General features: G+C 39.5%; 1 long non-coding RNA gene across 1 annotated transcript; it reads left to right on the top strand.

Moving 5' to 3' along the window:
* Window positions 1–3,987: 3,987 nt before the first annotated feature.
* Window positions 3,988–5,074, top strand: LOC144341724 (uncharacterized). Its single transcript, XR_014930503.1, has 2 exons — window positions 3,988–4,130; window positions 4,840–5,074. It is a non-coding gene; the product is annotated as an uncharacterized LOC144341724 (long non-coding RNA).
* The last annotated feature ends 513 nt before the right edge of the window (window positions 5,075–5,587 follow it).

The following is a 5,587-nucleotide window of genomic DNA, read 5'->3' as shown; positions in this document are numbered from 1 at the left end:
GAGAGAGTTTATTTACTCGTCTTCACTAGACTGCACATCCACTCAATAATACGCAATACACGGTATCAATAAGGTAAGGTTGCAGGATTTAGCCACATGACAGTCCGATCAACCATTTATTTGTACTATACAAAAACGCAATAAAGAAACAACTTAAGTTCGCATTACTGAAAAGTTAGTAATAAACTTGAAGATGAAAATTAACTGAAACAAAATGCACATTCCCCTTTGTTTGGCACACAGCCGCCCAGAAAAAACCAGAGATAAAAACCCATTATTGAGGGAAAATACAGCTGGAAACCTGTACCCGTAGCCTTGCCATGTGTGCCAGAGGGTGGATTTCGGGTTTCATCCAATATGCTAAATTAGACTTAATAAATAAAAAAATATATTTATGCACGACTGAACTGTGGCTAGTCCAGCATAGAATAATTGCTCACCGCAGACTTCTGCTTTTATACGTACAAATCACGTGATTAACATAAAGCCAACGATTGGCTGTTATCATCATGTGAAGACAATAGTTTCCTGCTATACTGGCGAACCGCGGGAAACTTTATAACAGTGCTCAGAGATTTATTACGTCTTGTTATCGGTGAGGGCGTTGAGATACGAAATGCAGCTATCGGAGCTACAGACAGTAGTTATTATAAATATTGCATGAAAACCCATCTCAATACATCAGATATAGATGTCCTTATATGGGAGATGGCGGTTAACGATTACGTCAGCGCTATTGGACCGGAATCGCAAGAGGAGTTGTCGCGAACGGTGTTGGAAGTACCTCGTATAATCCAGCTTTTTTATCTGAACTTTATTCACGGGAGAATGGTATTTCAAAAGCACCCATGTAAAAATGGCGATAAAACTGGCAGTAGACCGCTAAGTGAATATTACGACGTCCCGTCCATCAGTTTACCGGACGCACTGTGCCCGTATCTACAAAGTAAAGACGTTTCGCGTTTTCTTGGCAACGACGGAAAACACCCCGGCAGAAAGACTCATGCGATGGCTGCCGTGTTTCTTGCTCACTTAGTGAGGAATAGTTTTCAACGAGTTGTAGAGGTGATGTCTCGCAGCGTGGAGTCGCGCCACAATGTCGATTTAAAGGTCTCCGAATCCCAGCCCGTCGTCACACTCTAATCTCGTCTTTTTGAATACTCACCTGTATTGCGCCCTCAATGTTGGACCACGCTCCATCTTCAGGATAGCAATTCCGCCAATCTGCACCCATCGCACAATGATGAAGATGGGTGGCAGATGTCACGTGCGATGAATGCGGATAGGTATGAACGAGTCGACAGTAAGCAATACTGGGAGTGTAGACGGCGAAACAAAAAGATCGTATTTCCGTTTCACATCACACCGTATCAACAACTTAACTGTTCGGTTTCTTTAGCGGTTTTAGGTTGCGAAACTTGTGGGGTTGTCAGGGTGTTCGTCGATGATTTAGAATCTGAATATACAACAGTGAATACGCAGTGGGTGTGGAACTTAGTCAAATTGTTTCCCATTACAAGTGGCGTACCAGCCGGGGTACACAGCTTGACTGTCGTGACTGCCAGTGATGCCCCGGTAAGGGTAGTTTCCATCACTACGAGTTATGAGAGTTATTCGTGATTACAACATGCGTCGTCCTAGTAACACGACGTAATGTAAAATAATTTACACGCACAGATCATGACACAGTTACTAGTATATTGTTTGACTGGTTGTTATTGAAATTGCCGGTGCACCGTCACGGTGATAACACGCATTTTCTACAAATTGCGCTCTCTTGTGCTAAAGCGCTTCTGTGGTAAAAATGGCCGTCCATGTCGAATTGAACTCTGTCAATGAATATCAATGATACGCAAAACAAACACAGTGGTCGATTTGAAAGACATTTATACCCCCACTGATATACGTTATTTTAACATCCCAGAAGAAAGGTTTATTGAATGAGCTATTCGGACGTTAATCAGGCATTGACATTGACATTGTATTTCTGAACATCAAATAATGTTAGAATAATTTATGGAAAATATTTGTCAATGTTCAAGTTAATCTTAGTACAAATGACTACAATTACCGACTACCATCTGTACATCATATTTATGGGTCCTAAAGGGCTGTTGCCATTTTTATGGTTAACACAATTGTTTGTATGTTTGTTTTGTGTGTGTGTTGATTTTGGATAAATTCGATTCGAAAAATTTGCAAACTCGCTAGCGAATTGGCTAACTGTTTGGGTTTTGACTAAACAGTTGGCTCCAGCGAGATTCGAAAGCCAACTGTTTAGTCAAAACCCAAGCAGTTAGCTAGTTCGCTAGCGGGTTTGCAAATTGGCTGCCCCAATACTTCCGAGACTTGCTGTAAGTGAAACAGAAATATGTGAGACTCGGTGTAAGCATAGTTTTATCCAGTTGTAAAGAACCAATAAAATAGTTCTCAAATTATAATTAAATTCAAATGTGCATATAATTCCTAATTTCCAAGTTACTATTTTTCTCACGAAATTCGATAGAGGGCGTTCTCAAAGTACCCGGATGACAGTCCGTTCAACGTTCGTGGTGGGGTTGAATTTGAGCGGCGTCTGCTGTAAGCAATATACTAGTAGTTACTGTTGCCTAAGTCTTACTTTTTACAAACGTTTTGCAAGAATTGGTCAAAATGGTTAACTGGTATTGTAATGCTATTCCTGGGGTTCGATTAAAAAGAAAAAAACAGCGAAATATCCCGAGATGAAAGGCGTAACTTTTCATACATTTCTTTCGTCCAAGAAATCATTTCAACTTGAACGCCAGTGGATTCGAATGCGTCGTCAGGAACCTGAGTGGACGCCAAACTATATTCCCGGGTTTGTTCACGGCATTTTCCATCCTGCGCCAGTATTTTTTTAGTTCAATAACTGGAGACAGCCGTCTTTCAACCGCAGTTATACATAGATTGACAAACGAAGACTGCCATCTTCCCGAGACGAGCGCAAACGAAAACATTTATGATAACTGCATCTGCTGATCGCCTGGTGAATCATATTAATTCACATTTACACTACAAAATTACAAACACCAGAAACTATTTTAGAGTTTGATTTAATAATAAACCATGGCTTGTAAGGATTTTCCTTCATGGATCATTGCCGAATACACTCTGCCATAATGAAAATAAATTCTGTATTCTGCACATGATGAAGCTTTACGGAAATTATGAAGCAAATAACCATTATCAAGTCGATATTCTTTTAGTCTGGCTGTTGTCCAGTCACTTCGATGCAACAAATATGCGAACATATCAGCTATTTCAAACAAAGGCAAAGTATGAAGGTTGTTTTGCCAAGTTTTTTCGTTACACGGATCTACCAGAGTTAGCGTCGACTCGTGTTTTACAGTACGACGACGATTGTTTGACTCTTGGCGAACATTTAACTCGTTTGCCAACTCAACAAGTTCAAAAAGTTTAGCTTTACGAACATTAATATTGCTGCAAGTTATACCACGATTCCGAAGAAATTTGCGGAGTTCTGGAACTTTTTTGCTTTTCCAATCTATTGATTTACGCATGTAAAAATACAGAACTTCAATAAAAACAACCCCACTCAGGCTCGTCATCCGGGTATTTTGGATGCGCCCTCTAGCGGAATTCCGTAGAAAACTAACAACTCGAAAATTAGGAATTAGTTTGACTAAATATTTACAGTGTTCGAAACTGGAAGATTTTATTTTCATAATGTCCGCAAATAGCATGTACATACAATACAATTATTTAAAAAATGACACTGCATTATGATTTTTATTTGTTTTTTAAAGGTCACATCCAACTAACAATGTAATCAAAGCAGTGAAAATGTGAGATCCGCTTACGCATGCGCCGTGACCTCTCTCCTTTGTATAAGCATCAATCAGAAACCCAGCCGGCAACAGCTTGCGCAGAGACAGCTAACACTTTGTGGGTTACTTTATTAGTCAAATAATGTTATTATTCATGAATTGAGTCCATTCATCTTGTGTGGGATTTAACAATTCGTTTCTGGCAGCTGTGTGCGCTGGGGTGAAATAAATAATAATTGTAATACAATATATGACAAGTGCTGAATAATTTCGTTAACTGTCTGTTAAATTGCTTCGCTCAGACGTATTTTTCTGAATCAGGTAAGCAGTTGTCATTTTTAAAATAATTCAAAATTACTTAAATGATCATAAGCTCAGAAATACGCAGGACGAAAAGCAACATGTTTGTTTTTCTTCTCTTAATCGGATTTCAATAGTAGTGAATATTACAACTTGAATGTTGTCGACGTGTAACTTTGATTGGTATTAGATAGGAAAGTATCACACTTTTTGATACCTCTGTGTTCGTGCTGAATACAGGAGGCGGACAGTTACAATCACTATTTTGTGATTAGAAAAAAATAAACCTCTTAGCATTTTTAACGGTTATTCGGCAATCGGTCAATTAATCACGGATTTACGAGCAAAATAAAAATGAGCGTTTGCATGGACCAATAATCATGTTGTGACCCAGAGCGAAAAGATCGAAATTGTGTCAATTACATCTGAAAATCCACCATTAAATAAATTACAATGTACGAGATAAAAAGTCATAATTCATTTACTATGGAACCATTTAATAAAAAAATATGGAAGATAAAAATCAATTTGCACAGTGAGGTCGCGTCGACAAAAAAACGTTCTTAGCTATCAGTAGCGGCGTTTTGCCCATGGTAGATGTTCAGTAGTTGATAATCGTCACATACTAGACCAAGTACTCGGGTATATATGCACGAACGGGCAGAATTCTACACCAGTTTGACATATTCAATACCAGCTTGACGTATTTAATTTTGTATTTGTTTACCAGAAATCTACTCATGGCAGGGAAAATGGTGACGAGGCAACTCATTTTAGTTTTTATGCTAATCATCGTATTTTTAATGTACTGCATATACTTCACTTGGGACCTAAATACTAACACCGGCAATAAAATGGTTAATCAGATGACTCTGGCGTTCAACCACACCCATTTCAATTACAGACCGGAAGAGACTGAAGTGAATAGCAATAACACTCATCATCTAGAAATGAAATTACTTAAAGGGATAAAGATATTGGATGTGATCCTGGATGACCGTAATCAACATCTGCATCTCACTGACGATATGTTGGATGTCGCATACACCCATCATACGTCCTTGGAACTTTTGCAGTACACCTTACTGAAAGTGGTGACGAAGGGGGGTCCGCTGAAGATAGGCATCATCGGCGGATCTACATCATTGGGCGCTAAAGTTGGTGGGCCAGAAAACTACTACTTCAATATTCTGGCCGGAATGCTCCGATCGATGCTCAGGGTCGAGGTGGAGATCTACAATGCCGCAGTGGCTGCTTCGGATAGCCGTTATTATGAATTCTGTATGGAAAATCACCTCAATTTGCATGATTTGGACATTATATTGTGGGAGCTTGCCGTCAACGACTACGTGGCGGGTCTGAGACCCTTTGCTCAGGAAGACCTAACTCGCCATATATTATCGCAAGGATCCAAGCCACAACTTATATATGTGAACTTTGTCACTGCTGTCAACACGTTGCGACGGTCCTGTTTTAGT

Source organism: Saccoglossus kowalevskii, chromosome 9, assembly GCF_978046115.1.
Source record: "Saccoglossus kowalevskii chromosome 9, keSacKowa6.1, whole genome shotgun sequence".
Taxonomy (NCBI): domain Eukaryota; kingdom Metazoa; phylum Hemichordata; class Enteropneusta; family Harrimaniidae; genus Saccoglossus; species Saccoglossus kowalevskii.
This window is presented reverse-complemented; position numbering and strand designations above follow the sequence as displayed.